This window comes from Macrotis lagotis, chromosome 1 (genome assembly GCF_037893015.1).
Source record: "Macrotis lagotis isolate mMagLag1 chromosome 1, bilby.v1.9.chrom.fasta, whole genome shotgun sequence".
Classification (NCBI taxonomy): Eukaryota; Metazoa; Chordata; class Mammalia; order Peramelemorphia; family Peramelidae; genus Macrotis; species Macrotis lagotis.
The window spans coordinates 99,315,336-99,331,719 of NC_133658.1; the positions used below are offsets into that span (position 1 = coordinate 99,315,336).

General features: G+C 37.7%; 1 long non-coding RNA gene and 1 pseudogene across 1 annotated transcript; one reads left to right on the forward strand and one right to left on the reverse strand.

Annotated features, from left to right (window-relative positions):
* Window positions 1-375: 375 nt before the first annotated feature.
* Window positions 376-3,402, reverse strand: LOC141513907 (uncharacterized). The gene is made up of 3 exons (XR_012475904.1): window positions 3,354-3,402; window positions 1,326-1,473; window positions 376-1,105 (listed from the first exon to the last, which is right to left on the reverse strand). It is a non-coding gene; the product is annotated as an uncharacterized LOC141513907 (long non-coding RNA).
* A 9,224-nt stretch (window positions 3,403-12,626) lies between these two features.
* On the forward strand, window positions 12,627-12,724 carry LOC141510596 (U6 spliceosomal RNA; annotated as a pseudogene).
* Window positions 12,725-16,384: the final 3,660 nt, after the last annotated feature.

Here is a 16,384-nt window from a genome sequence, read left to right on the forward strand (position 1 = left end):
AGGGCCATTTGGATATTTATAACTTCATTCAATTTGGTCATACATTTAATTAATTTACCTCTAAAAAGATCCTACATTTATTGAATTTTGAGTCCTACCTGTAGTTGACACAGGTTCCCTGTGCCTGGTTTAGGCCTTTATCCTATATTGGAATAGGATTAATGTTTTGGGGGGTTTTTAAAAGAAAATTCTTGCTTCCCTCCCCCCCAACCCCCACAGAAGGCAGTCTGTTAGTCTTTACATTGTTTCCATGGTATACATTGATCTCAGTTGAATGTGAGGACAGAGAAATCATATCCTTAAGGAAGAAACATAAAGTATAAGAGATACTTACAAGGTTTTATTTTTATCTAAATAAGGTTTTTTTCTTCTGATTTGAAGGTCTTTGGTCTTTATTCAATGTCCATAATTCTTTCTCTGGATACAGATGGTATTCTCCATTACAGATAGCTCAAAATTGTCCCTGGTTGTTGCACTGATGGAATGAGTGAGTCCATCAAGGTTGATCATCACCCCCAAATTGCTGTTATGGTGTACAGTGTTTTTCTGATTCTGTTCATCTCTCTCAGCATCAGTTCATGCAAATCCTTCTAGACTTCCCTGAATTCCCACATATGTTTCTGGGAATAGGACTAATGCTAATATTGTTAATGGGATCCCCACCTCAAATCTCTCCCCACTCTAATCCCTTTTCTACACAACTACCAGAGTGATTTTCCTAAACTATGTCTAACCATGTTACCCTGTCCCCTTCCTCCCCAATAAATTCCAATGGTTCTCTATTGCCTCTAGATCAAATATAAACTCATCTTTTTGATGCTTAGATGTTCACAACCTAGCCCCTTCCTATCCTTCCAACCTTCTCAGACATTATTCTCCTTCCCTTACTCCAATGACCTAGCCACATCATCTTCATTCAGGACTCTCTCTCTCCCATCACTGTGTCTAGGCACTGGCTATCCTCCATGCCTGAGATGCACTCTTCACCTCTACCTCCTTAGATCCAGTTTCCTTTAAGACTTTCTTCCTTCTTTCAAGATTCAGCTCAAACATCAATGTCTTCAGGAGGCCTTGGTCCATTTTCTCAGTGACTGACTTTCTTGGCCTGAAGGAGTTATGGGAAAAGAACAGATAGATAGATAGAGAGAGATAGAATACACAACATACATATACACACATAACACAAAAACAGAACATGTGGTATATATAATATATCATTGTATGATGTGTATATTTGTACACACACACACACACAACATGTGAAGTTTGGGGGAAGAGAGCTAGCAATTGAGGAAATCAGTATGAGTCTCTTCAAAGGGTATTACCTGAAATGAGTTCTGAAGGGAATCTTAGAGGCCAAGTTAGAGGACAATCCAGGTATTGGCTCCCTTCTGGTCCAGTTCTTGAAGTCATAGTCTCTAGAAGCAGCTCCATGGCAGTGTGGCCTGGCAGCAAGAGCTGCAGTCATAGCTACTGAAGACCCAGAAAAGAAAACTCTAACCACCAAAGTCCTCAGCGCTGTTAAATGGTTCAGCATTGGAAATGGTTATGATTTTCTCATTGTTAAGTGACATTAAAAAAACAAAAAAGGCATCACCATCTGCTTTATCACTGCACCCTAAGGATCTTGGGATCCATCTGACTTGCTTCTGAAATCTTCTATTAGGATTGGACTCCTTGAGAGCAGGGATTGCCTCTGTTTTCTATTTGCTGTTTATTTCTGTTGTTTGGAGACTGAGTCTCCCTATCTTTTTTTGTTATTTTATTTTATTTTTTCAATTACATGCAAAGATCATTTTTCAACATTCATCCTTTTACAAGTTTTTGCGTTCTACATTTTTCTACCTCCCTTTCTTCCCTTTCCCCTCCCCATGACAGGGCATAACTGGTATTATAGGGAATACATGTACAATCATGTTTAACATATTTCCATGTTAGTCATAATGTAAAAGAAGAATCAGAACTAAAGGTAATAAAAAACAAGTTTTAAAAAAGTGAAAATAGTATAGTTTGGTCTACATTCATATTCTATAGTTTTTTCTCTGGATGTGGATGACATTTTCCATCACAGGTCTTTCAGAATTTTCCTTGAGTCTCCCTATTTTGCACAGATTTGGAAATGAGGACCACTCATGGACTCAAAAAACCCCCCCAATCTCAATTCTGATAAACATGGAAGCTTTAACTTGTAGTTTTTTGCACTCCAAGGGGAAGGGGACTGTTCTTACCATCTTGATGCTGGAGCTAGTGAGCACCTCTGATCAGTTTTGGCTCTAGTTGAGAATTCTTGAACTCAATAAATCTAGCCTCAGTCTCCCTAATAGCTGGGCCTTCAGATATGTCCCACTAGGTTTGACCCTCTCCAGTTGTCCTATTCTACATCCGGCCACTGGGCCCAAGTGTCTTTGAAGGAGAAAATGAGACTGGTGACTTTGCATAGCACTCCCCCCACCCCACCCCATAAACCCTACTTACTTGCATGTCAAGGCAACAACTTCCAATATCATGGTCTTCTAGGAGCAACTGCTATACAGAACTTCTTCCTTTCTTCCTTCCTTCCTTTTTTTTTTTTTTTGACTATGCACAAAAGGTTCCTTTTGCTTCTTTTTTTTTCATATCTGCCATATTCACTGAGAAACCTGAAGGTCTTACTCTCTTGAAGGAGGGGAGGCAGGTGGGAGGTAATGTTCATTCCTGGCCTCTTTTCTCATCTCTCTCACTTAATTTTAATCACTTGAATGGGGATTGTTGCCTCAAATAAACCGACTTGGGAAAGATATAGCTTTAAAAAGGCTAAGGTCTCCCACTGCATCCTGGGCCATATCTGGCCACTGGACCCAGATGGCTTCTGAGGAGAAAATGAAGTTGGTGACTTAATCCAAATTTTTTGAATGCCATAGCATTCCCTTTTTCTTGTCATGGTCTTCTTCAAGAAGGAAGGGCAGCTGGGTGGCATAGTGGATAGAGCACTATCCCTAGAGTTGAGGACTTGAGTTCAAATCTAGACTTAGACACTTGATACTAACTGTGGGACCTTGGGCAAGTTACTTAATCTCATGTCTAACAACAACAGCAACAAAAAGAGCAAAGGATAAACACCGTCTCCTATTAGCTTGCTGTCAAACCATGAACGTACAATTTTCACTATGGGCTTCATCTATCAAATAGGCATAATTTGATGATATAGTTTGCCTACAGAGCTATCATGGGGAAAATTTTGTTGGGAAAATGAATGTGAAACTTTGAAAAACAAAGTTCTATATTAGTATAAAGGATTAGAAAGCTCACCCACAAAACAGATTTTTTTCTTTTATGAGAATGGAAATACCTTATATCTCATACTCACAACACACCTTCTGAGGTCCAATGACCATTTCTTGAAAAATGCCTCCTTTGGTCTCTGTTGAAAGGGGGAAAAAAGCAAACAAAGATAAAGGAAACTCAGCACAAAAGCACTCAGAGCTTGCATTCAAGCATGATATTTGCCTTGAGTCATCTGAATATAGTAAAAGTTCAACCAATATTTGTTTTAAGAAATGAATGAATGAATAAATGAATGAATGGGCCACCCCTCCCTTAAAATTCATTGCATTTTCACCTCCCAGAGACTTGGACCTGAATATATTGGGAGGCACCCAAACGTACTTGTTTGTGCCTTTCCTAATCCTCAGTTGCTAACATGATAAGATCATCCCCTGAAATCTATGCACATTTCCATCTCTATGAATTTCCTCCTTCTATGCCCAATTAATGGGTATCCCCTTAATTTCAAATTCTTGACCACCACAAAAAAAAACCTGCTATAAATATTTTTGTTCATGTGGGCCTTTTTTTTTTGTATGATCTCTTTGGGATACAGATCTAGAAGTGTATTACTAGATGAAAGATATGCTGAGTTGTATTGTCTTTCCAAGTTGCTCTCCAGAATGGTTGGATCAGTTCACAACTCTGCATACATTAGTGTTTCAGTTTTCCCATATCCCCTTATCATTTCCCTTTTCTGTCATATTAGCCGACTGATAAGGTACCTCAGAGCAGTTTTAATTTGCAGTTCTCTAATTAATAGTAATTTAGAGCATTTAAAAATATGACTATAGTTTTAATTTCTTTATCTGAAAACTACCTGTTCATATCCTTTGACCATTTATCATTGTATTCTTATAAATTTGACTGAGTTCTCTATATATTTTAGAAATGAGGCCTTTATTGGAAACACTGGCTACTAAAATTGTTTTCTAATTTTCTGTTTTTCTTCTAATCTTGGTTGTATTGGTTTTGTTTGTGTAAAACCTTTTTATTGTAATCAAAATTAACCATTTTGCATTTCATAACGTTCTCATCTCTTTTTGGGTCATAAATTATTCTCCTCTCCTTAGATTTGAGAGATTAAATTAATTCTTGCTCTCCTAATTGACTGTTGCATCAACCTTTATATCTAAATCATTTAATCATTTTGACCTTATCTTGATATAGATTGTGAGATGTTGCTCTATTGTAGTTTCTGCCATACTCTTATACTTTGAATCCCTCTTTGCAAGGTTTCGTGGGAGATGTATACATGAGTCTTGACCTCTAAGAATTTGTAATCTTGAGGAAGAGGTAAGTAACAGATTTAAGAAAAATGAGACCCCAGTTGATAATTGAAGTTCATCAGAACATGAAGTAATTTGTGGAATTATTGAGTATATATTCTACTTTACTATCAGGAAATCATTAGCAATGTTGTAAAGTCTTCACAATCTCTTTTTCTGAGAAAGAAATGGGATTCTTTACTTTCTTATCTGTAAAATAAAGGGTTTGGAACATATTCTTGATAGAGTCCCTTCCATTTCCAAAACTATGTTCTTATGAATATATATATATATATGTATATGTATATGTATATATATACATATATATATATATATATATATATATATATATATATATATATATATATATATATATATATATATATATATATAGTAGAAGCAAAATTCTGTAAAAAAAGAATCCAAATAAGGGAAAAAATCATCACTTCTGACTGTATGTTGTCAGGTAAGGCTTCAAGAAAAGGGTAAGAACTGAGCTGGGAAATTGACCTTTGTGGGGAAACTTCCAAGGAAGATGACAGGGTCATCCAAGGGGTATGGTGGTTCTGACTTTCATCCAAAGCTGAATGTCATAGAAAGGGAAGGGAAATTTGTGCTTCTAAGCAAAAACTAGATCTGGGGTGACAGGAAATTTAGGGCAGTGGATTAAAGAAACTTGCTTCTGATGCTTGCTCAAGACCTACTTATGGATTAGGGGAGCCTGTTCTCCAATGACCTCCCTTGGGGAAAGGCCTCTTCTGTCTCCCTTTAACCATCAATCCCTAACCCCATCTCCAGAAAGAGGACTATTCCCCCAAAAATACATGTTGCTGCCCAGAGGTGACTCAGTTATAAACTGTGTCTAATCTCTCAGACTGGGAGTCCCCTATCTTGTCCTCCAGTCCTTAACTCCAGCACAATCGACTGGGGCTCTGGACCAGTGCCATTGCCTGTGAAAGGGAAGAAAGGAGGAGAAAGTAGGGTTAGAGATTGTCATCTCCCACCTTGCCCCTTCCTCCCCCCACCTTCGTAGAGAGAAGAGCTCCAATCTCAGAGGCAGGTCCTTGGTGCCCTCTGCTGAGCAAAATTCTTAACTACAGACAGACCCTCCTTTGAGTTTAGGGGAAATTTCTGTTCCAGAAAATGTTTCCCCAAGGAGCAAGAGCTTCAGCCACCTTGTACAACCTGACCTCTTAAGACAGCCAAGGAAGAAGGGAGAGGGAAGACATTGCATTCTTCACTACGCCTCTTGTATGTGAAATTGTAAAAGACTTTGGGTACTGAACCCCCTCTTTGGAGGGGTCCAGCTGTCCCTTAGTCCAAATGGAGAGGCATTGTGGAATGGAAAGGGCACCAAGAAGAATCAAAAGATTATAAATCTAGAGCTGGAAGGAAGTTCAGAAATCATCTAGTCCAAACTCATCATTTTACAGATGAGGAGCCTGGGGCACAAGAAGTTTATGTGACTTTCTCAAGGTTATAAATGTAGTAAGGGGTGTTAAACTCAGGTCCTCTGACTCCCCTTTTTCCTCTGCACCACACTCTTTACCCAAAACTATCCCCCTCTCCTTGGCCTGGTGCCAGAAATCTCACTATTAGAGTTTGTAGTCTGATGATTGGAAAATATAAGATACCATATGGTAAGAGTGATATTTGTGGCACAAAGTGTTTTTTTTAAAAATTTAATTCAATTTACTTTCCAGTTCCAAATTTCTCTGTTCCTCACTCCTCCCCCATATATTCCAAAGGTAAGAAAAAGAAAAATTACTTCTAGTTGAGGGAATCAAGGAAGGCTTCAAGAGAAAAGCAGCACTTTGACCAGGACCTTAAATAATAGATATAGAATTAGAAAACTAAAAACAATGGGAGAAGAGAAGAGTGATTCCTTTGAATCCGGGAGGTTTTCAGGATTCCAAAGGTATCCTATCTGATTCTCTTTGATTGGCCAACAGAGATTAATTTTTTTTTAATGGTCATTCTTGGCCTCTTTACTTCAATTTAATCGTCTAACCTTAATCCCTGGATGGGTGTTGCCTCAATCAAACCATGACCTAGGAAAGACCTAGCTTTAAAAAGCCAAAGTTTCCTATTGCATCCAGGGCCATCTCCAGTTGTCTTGATTCAGATCTGTCCACTGGGCTCTGATGGCTCTGGAGGAGAAAGCAATGCTAATTCACTTGCATATCATGTCACTTGCATGATGTCATAGTCTTCTTCAAGAATAAAGGACAAATATCAAGGCAAACCCCTGCTCCTCCGGCCTGGACTGTGGTTCCCTAAACTTAGTGGCTCCTAGTAGGGTGACTCAATTGAAAGAAGAGACTGGGGCAGCTAGGTGGCGCAGTGGATAAAGCACTGGCCCTGGAGTCAGGAGTACCTGGGTTCGAATCCTGTCTCAGACACTTAATAATTACCTAGCTGTGTGGCCTTGGGCAAGCCACTTAATCCCATTTGCCTTGCAAAAACCTAAAAAAAAGATTTTTTAAAAAAAAGAAGGAAGAGACCAGGGCAATTAGCTGTCACAGTGGTTAGAGGGCCTGGGCTTCTAATACTAGCTGTGTGACCCTGGGTAAGTCACTTAACCTTGTTTGCCTCAGTTCCTCATCTGTAAAATGAGCAGGAGAGGGAAATGACAAATTGCTCCAGTATCTTTGTTAAAAAAAAAAAAAGGCAAATAAACCCACCAAATGGGGTGTGCAACTGAAACGACTGAACAAAAATTTAAATCTTGTTTTTGCCTAGCTTTAGTTCCCTAGGGTAAGTCACTTAATCTCTCTCAGCCACAAGTCTGTAATATAATAATTAGTAAAATAATAGCACTCTTATAGAGTTCTTATGAGGATCAAAGGAGATAACATAATTATACTTTAAAACACTATAAGTCGTTGGTTAGTCTTTCAGTTCAGTTCTATTTGGGGTTTTCTTGGCAAAGATATTGGAGTGGTTTTGCCATTTCTTTCCATAGTTCATTTCAGAGATGAGGAAAGGAGGCAAGTGACTTGCTCAGGGTTACACAGCTGTTAAGTATCTGACACTGGATTTGAATTCCTGACTCCAGGCAAGACTCTCTATCTACTGTTCCATCAATTTAGCTGCCCCTAAAGCACTACATAAATGCTAACTATTCTTTTTTAAATTCATTTGTTTATTTATTTGTTAGCTTTTTGAACACTGTGGGAACAGAATACAAGAGCTATCTAGAGCAGATGATAGATGAATGTCAGGGAGTATTATTGGGTTGTTAGAATAAAGAAATGATTGATTTCCAATAGACATGCAAAGACTTATATGAACTGATGCGGGGGGAGCAATTTATGCTAGAACAACAATTTTGATGTCTTCTCTGAACTTAAAAGAATGAAATGAGAAGAACCCTTTATAAAATAACAACACTGTAAAAAAAACTTTGATACCTTAAGGAACTATGTTCAATATAGTGACAATTCATGGTTCTAGAAGGCCAATAATAGAAAGCACTATTCTTTAAGGTACAGAATGAGACACATTATTTTAGAATAAAACCACTGGGGGGAATTGTTTTGCTTGACTGTGCATATTTGCTATTTTGCTTTGTTCTCAATGGGATATGGAGTGGGAGGGAGAAATAAAAAGATTTCTGTTAATCTTTTTTTTTTTAAGAATAGAGAGGAGAGGGTTACAGAAGTGAAATTTTGCATGCATTTTCAGAAAAGGCAGCTATCATTAGTTTTATTTAAGTGTTTTATTTTGTGGTAAGAGATTACTTGTGAAAGGGCAGTAATCAACAAAATGTTTTCAATTTAAAAAAACAAACACCTCAAATAAAATAAAGAAGAAAAAAAGAATCAGTAGGTAACAGGAGATGAGTATTGAAGGAGGGAAATGAAGGCATCAAAGATAGACAGACATCAAGGGTTTTACAACATTGCTTGGGACCTTCCTGCAATAAATGAATGACATTTGGGAAGTGATCAGCTTCTTTCTTCTTTGCTAAGTGCTTTGAAAACATAGGAGATGTGAGTTGTATCTCCTCCCAGAAGCCTCCCCTGGCTCCCATAGGTCAAACTTGCTACTCTCTTCTCTAAACTCCTTTTGTATCTTCTATGTGTTTCAAAGGGTTTTAGCATAGTTAATAGTTTTTTCTTGGTTTCACAGGAAGCTAGTAAGTTTTCCCCATAAATCTCAAGAGCAAAAACTGTTCTCCAGTGGTCATGAACCTTGTCCTTACCTAGTTGGGTTGCTGAAAGTCACTAGCCTTGCCTTGGCCATGAGTGAAAAGGGGTTTCCTGTTGCCCAGGTCCATGGTTCAGGTCCTGGTCTTAGCTCTGTTTGGTGAGGGTAAGAAATCTTGCCTGCAAAGTTATGGCTGGTAGGTGCCCTCGTGGCAGGCTTGATCAGCCCTCATTAATCTAGAGGGAAGAAATGAGGCATATTGAGGCATAACCTCAAGCCTTTGAATTAAGTCCTGATTCACAACCCTATACTCATCAGGATAAGGGGTCCTGGTCCCAACCTTGGTCAGCAATTTATGGCTACAGCAGAAAAGGGAAGACTAGCAGTTTGGTCCATGATGTTTACCCCTATCAAGTTGGAGGCCTAACTCATGGTGCCATGGGGAGGATACCTGGTTGAGCGGCAGCCCTCTGGACAGTAAGAAGTTCATCAACGTGGGATTGGGGTCGATGCAAAGATCACAGGTCCCTCTGCCCCTGGAGGACACCATTCAGGGGACAGTGAACTGCAGCAAGGCTACCCATTCTTCTCCATCCAGGGAGGTATAAGGGCTAGGAATCATAGTCACAGCTGTCATCAGCAGCTCATGAATTAGAGGAAAACACTCATGACTCAAGTTTGACCTAGAACCCATTCAGCTGATTGTTGAATTCTGTCAGGAAGGAATGACAGGAAATGACTGCAGGAGATTTTACTAGTAGTTTACTTTACAAGTAATTCATTGACACTGGATGTATGTGGGTAGGGCTACAGCAGCTCCAGAGGCAAGTGGCACAACAACAGCCAAACCTAAATGGGAACAGGAGAAAGAAAAGGGGCAGAGCCTGAGGGAATCCTGTGTAAGGAGTTAGGGGATGCCAGAGGGACCAAGAAGGAGGGCTCTGCTGAGAGTGAGAGACAAAGCAGGAACTGTCAGTGATCGCTCTATTAGCTGAGGTTCATGTGGACTTTCTATAGGATTCTTCTAGGATTCTGACCATTTGAATGAGGATGGGGCATTCTCCATTTGTGATGAAGTGAGGACAAAGTATTCCTCTCTAACCTTAAAACATCTCCCTTGAACATTTGAACAGGAACAGGCTTTATCTCCAGATGCAAAAATGATGGAAAGGCTGTCCCGTTTCCACTTTGGGTCACCCGAGCAAAGATGATTTTGTGCTAAGAATAATAAGTTATGTGTCTGACTCTTTTTGACCCCATTTGGGGTCCGAGGAAACCTAGGCAAGCAGGAAAGGGAAAGATCATCAAACCAGCTAGTAAGTTCTAAAGCAAATTAAAACTGTGTCCTAGTCAAAATAACAAGTTGAGCTTCAAGTAATAAAAACAGAACTTCGAAAATATCAAAGGATCACATAGAAGACATTTATAACACTGTGTCTTAAACAGCTCCTACAGGATACCTGAATATTAGAGACCTTAAAGATCATCTAATCCAACTCTCTCCTCTTACTGATAAACTGAGGTCTAGTGTGCGTGTGGGGGAATATCCCAATATCAAACACCAATTCCCAATATGAAACATCAAGTAAGTGGCAGATCCAAGATCGCCTCAGACCTATTCTTCTATTCCAAGGGAGTCAAACATGATGCTCAATGCCTAAACTGAATTAAAATTTAATTGGGAAATAGTTAACAAAATAAAAATACATTAAAGCATAAATAATGTTAATATGTGGTTTTCTAAAAGGGTAAAAACATCACTTGTACCAAAATATTCATAGCAGCCCTGTTTGTGGTGGCAAAGAATTGGAAATCAAGTAAATGTCCTTCAATTGGGGAATGGCTTAGCAAACTGTGGTATATGTATGTCATGGAACACTATTGTTTTATTAGAAACGAGGATGGATGGGAATTCAGGGAAGCCTGGAGGGATTTGCATGAACTGATGCTGAGTGAGATGAGCAGAACCAGAAGAACATTGTATACCTAACAGCAACATGGTGGTGATGGTCAACCTTGATGGACTTGCTCATCCAATCAGTGCAACAATCAGGCACAATTTTGGAGTATCTGCAATGGAGAATACCATCTGTATCCAAAGAAAGAATTGTGGAGTTTAAACAAAGATCAAAGACTATTACCTTTAATTAAAAAACATCAAACAAACATTATCTTACTATGTAATTTTGCTATCTCTTATACTTTATTTTTTTTTCCTTAAGGATATGATTTCTCTCTCATCACATTCAACTTAGATCAATGTATACCATGGAAATAATGTAAGACTAACAGACTGCCTTCTGTGGGGGGTGGGGAGAGGGAAGTGAGATTAGGGGAAAAATTGTAAAATCCAAAATAAATAAATAAAAATATGTGGTCTTCTACGTCATAGGTTGTCTCAAAGATCTTTTTATACAATTTAGTGACTCCTGTTAATATTTGAGCATGATACCAATAACCTACACATTTCTTCTCAAATCTCCCATGGTGCTTAGCACTAGATTAGATATATAGTAGGCAATCTAGAGATTGATTAGTTCTTTGTGAGTGGATCCTCACTATATTAAAAGAAACACACAAAAAACCAATTAACAACCAACCAAACTTTAAAACTTTTTTTTCTTTTATTTTGTAATCAAGACCATCTCTAGGCATGTCCTTCCTGCTTCTGGCTGACCTCATCTATGTGACTCAGTCCTGAGGGGGATTGGCACTTTGAGATGACAAAGCTTTCCTCTCTTTTTGCCATGGAATAGAAGAGCTGATATTCAGTGAATATTTCAAAGGAAGTTACTCCACCCTTAGTTGATTCCCTTTTCTTCTCTCTGCATTTTACATTAGAACTATTTTGAGCCACTATCTATCAATGAAAAAGCTATGGTTTGAGGCTTTCTCAATGTGGGCCACCAGGTGTCTGAGCATTTGGCAGATAAAGTATAAGCTCTGCCTGGATAAGCCCAAGACTGGGCTTGAGCTACAGTTTTTATTCTCTGTTCATGTGTTTGTTCTTCCCTGATCTTAGAAATAAGTATCCACATGAAAAAGGGTAAAAACATCATTTGTACAAAAATATTCATAGCAGACCTGTTTGTGGTGGCAAGGAATTGGAAATTGAGTGAATGTCCATCAATTGGGGAATGGCTAACAAATGTGGTATATGTACATTATGGAATACTATTGTTCTATTAGAAACCAGGAGGGACAGGAATTCAGGAAAGCCTGGAAGGATTTGCATGAACTGATGCTGAGTGAGATGAGCAGAACCAGAAGAACACTGTACATACACCCTAATAGCAACATGGGGTGATGATCGACCTTAATGGATTTGCTCACTCCATCAGTGCAACAATCAGGTATAGAGTGCTGGGTCAGGAACTTTCTCCTTTGGAATTAACTGGGTCCAATGGCCAGCTATGAGTCAAATAGCTTTGGCTGTAAGACAATCAGTTTTAAGTGACTTGACCAAGGTTACATAGCTAATAAGTTTCAAGAGTCTGAGGACAGGTTTAAACTCTGGTCCTCCTGATTTCAGGGTAAATTCTCTGTCCACTATGCCACCTAACTTCCCTACAGTTATAAATGATCTCCATATTTAGACTGCCCCCAGCCTTGCATTATATATTATATTATATTATATTATATTTATTATATTATATTATATTATATTATATATTATAAGATCAAATTCCTTGTAGAGTCTGACCAAAATTAAGGAAAGTTAATCATCTTATTATCAGTTATGTCTTTCATGATACTGAACTTTTTATTTTTAAAAAATCAGGATTTTAGAAAAAGGAGAGAACTCTGGATCTTTTAAGACTATTGGTCATTCAATAATCATTTCTCTTAGGAATGAGATCAGAAGTCAGATAGTAGAAGGTTTCTAAGAGAATGAAAGATACTGTGGTGGCACATATACTAAAGTTGGAATTATGCAGAAAATATTGGCATGATCCCTTTATAAGGATGACATGAAAATTCATGAAAGTTTCCATACATTTTTTATTTATAGCTGGAGTGGATGCAACCATATCTACAAGATCTTATTCAATTGATGGAAGAATAGTTGAACCTAATAGAGCAAAAAGCTGAGAGATCTAGAAAAACTGGTGCTCAGTTTATTGGAAAGAAACTGTTGATGGAATTAAAGAAGATAAAGAACATTACCTTAGAAATTACTTTGAGGAATATATAGTCAAAGTGATTGAAATAATTGAATATTGATATTGAATAAGTTGAAACATTTGCAAATAATCTGGTTTGTGATTTGTTTTTTGTTTTGTTTTATTTTTTTAGGTTTTTCCAAGGCAATGGGGTTAAGTGGCTTGCTCAAGGCCACACAGCTAGGTAATTATTAAGAGGCCAGATTTGAACTCAGGTACTCCTGACTTCAGGGCTAGTGCTCTATCCACTGCACCACCTAGTTTTCCTGGTTTGTGTTTTTAAAAAAGGAATGGCATTTGGTTTTGTTACATTTGATGCTCATGATTCTGTAGATCAAATCATATTGCAAAAATACAATATCATTAAAGAAACAAGATGCAGAAGTAAGAAAAGCTTTATCTAGACAAGAAACACAGGAAGTACAAAATTCTAGGAAGCAATTTTGGTTTGGGGAATTCCTGTGGTGGTAGAAATTTCTCAAGAAATAATTTTAGAAGAGGATCTGATGGATATAAAAGTGGTTGTGGATGTAAAGATGTTTACAAAAGATACAGAGAAGGACCAATAAGTAGCAGTTCTGGAGATAGTCTTGGTTTTCGAGGAGGAAGAAGAGAAGGATATGGTGGCAGAGAATATGGTAAGCAGGGTTGGGGTTATGGAGGTGGTTATGACAAATATAGAAGTGGAAACTACAATGATTTTGGAAACAGTAATCAACAACCTCAAAGTACAGTCTGATGAACAGTGAAAACTTTGGTGGAACATAGGGTGACCATATGGTGGAGGAAACTATGATCCAGAAGGCAGTAGAAGAAGTGGGAGTTAGGGAGGGAAGAGATGATATTGAACTTCTGCCTATTTGCCATGGGCTTCATCCTTTAAGTAGTAAAGAGTGAGAGCCAGAGTAAAGGAAATAACCCCCCAGTGAGGTATTTTTCTAGGGTCTTTGATCTAGTATAAGAAAAAAAAACTTGATGCCATCTAAATCCAACCAATATTTAAAAACCAGCAAACAAGCAAGCAAACAAACAAAAACACCAATGTGCTATATTTCTATAAAACATTTAACTGAGTAGTTTTTCAAGGATGCTATTGAAAGTTGAGCACATGAAGCAAAATAATTTTAAAGTGAAGTTAAACTTTTTTTTAACATCGCTATGAACCAAGAGCAAGCATAATCTACCACCAAAGAAACTGTAAAGTGCAAACTTTTGACAACTGAAGCAAGCAGGGAGGCATCCTGCTGCACATAATTAAGGAAGAAGTGGTCAAACACAGAATATCATCAAGAAATAAAAAATTCAAGATCATCTGAATATATTTTTGTTGATGCTTTCATTTTTAAAAACATCTATTTATTTATATATTATTCCAACTACATGTAAATATAGTTTTCAATATTCATTTTATTTTGGTAAGATTTTGAGTTCCACATTTTTCTCCTCCCTCCTCTCCCTCTCCCTCCACCTTCCTCTTGACAGCAAGTAATCTGATATACATTATACATGTATAACTATGTTAAACATATTTCCATATTAGTCATGTTGTGAAAGATGGTCTTAAATTTTTTAAAGTACTTTTAGTTGAAAGGGAAATATATTTGAATGATAAAAATGAAAAATTATCTAGTTCAATTTATGATGATAAGAACTATCTATAAATATGAAAAATTCAGCCTTGCTAACACCCCCCCATATTTTGCAAATAGAAAAAATTAATTTCTTTGAAGTTAAGTTTTTAAAATAAACATTTCATGGGGCAGCTAGGTGGCACAGTGGATAAAGCACTGGCCCTGGAGTCAGGAGTACCTGAGTTCAAATTTGACCTCAGAAACTTAATAATTACCTAGCTGTGTGGCCTTGGGCAAGCCACTTAACCCCATTTGCCTTGCAAAAAAAACCTAAAAATAAAAATAAAAATAAAAAATAAATAACTAAACCCAGTCTGTAGCTTTCAAAGTTCTCTGAATTCCAAGTTGGACACCATAAATATTTTGTGGTTTTTAGCATCTCTTGTATGGAAGAAATAAATATCTGGCTCCTACTTGATTCACAGTGTAAGGAGAACCTAAACAGGAGCCTCAAATTATTGTAATCCTCAGTTCAAATCCCATTCGTCTAAAACTCTGCTCATTGGTGAAGAGTGATGAGTTTCTCACTTCTAAGCTGACATGAGATTGGGGAAAAAAGAGAGAGAGAGCCTGGTCTTTTGGTTTCTAGCTTCAAGAGAGAAGGCATGAAATTATTACTCTCTTATTTCCACTAATGAGTTATGTAAGTGGGAGATCAGTCTGAGCATTTTACTAGTCTCAGTGAACGGTTGCTCTGGTGATACTGTGGCTATTGTAGTTTGGTACTAGAGAGATGGAGAATAGGAGGCACAAGACCCCAGATAAAATTGTTCAATAATTCATAAGTGTTCATAATTCAATAGAATAAGTATTTTTGTATGTGTGTGAACACATATATACATGTTATATGTATATATATATATATATATATATATTATATACACACACTCAAAGAAGCTTGGTAGTGATAGCAGTGGAGGGACACAGCTGTGCCCTCAAAGAGCTTACAATCTAAAAACATGTATACAAAAAGGAGATCTCCAATATAGGGGAGGACCTGTATGAATTCATGGTTGCAGGAGATCAATATAATGTGGTAAAAACTTATGCACAAACAAGTCAGCATCAGGCATGATCAAGGTAATCTGGACCCTTTGAATAAGTTTCCTGTGCAGTCATGATTATTGATATACATATTTCAAGTCTGTCTTCCTCATGTTAGCATTCACCACACTGCATAACTGAGACTGCCCTCCCTATCTAAACTGTTAGAACTGAGAGTGAATGCTAATTATAATAATGAGGACAATAATAATAATAATAATGAATATTCATAGAGCTCTTAGCATGTGCCAGTCATTATGTTGTGCTTTACAATTATTATCTCATTGATCCTCACAACAACCCTAGGAGATAGGTACTATTACTATTCTTAATTTACAGATGAGGAAACTGAAATAGATAGGGATTAAGTGATTTACCCAGGGTCATACAGCAAGTAAGTGTCAGAAGCTGGATTTGAACTTAGACCTTCCTGACTCCCAGGCCAAATGTTCTATCCTTGGTGAAATTTCAGCTTACCATGGCAGGGCTGATGGGGAAAATATTTTTGGCCAACAAGCCTTCACAGAAGCATCTACTTTGCTTATAAGTAAAGGCATTCTAATACGTCAGCTATTTTTTTGCAAGGTAGTGGAGTTAAGTGACTTGTCCAAGGTCACACAACTAGAAAGTATCAAGTATCTAAGGTCTGATTTGAACTCAGCTCCTCCTGACTTCAGGACTGGTATTCTATCCACCCCACCATCTAGCTGACTTCATATTACCTTCCTAAAAAATTTATGATTCTTCTCTGTTAAAACTGAACTGACCATGTATGTGTCCTGTTTAAACATCAAGTTGGTTTGGCGTGTTTTTCTGTCTTTGA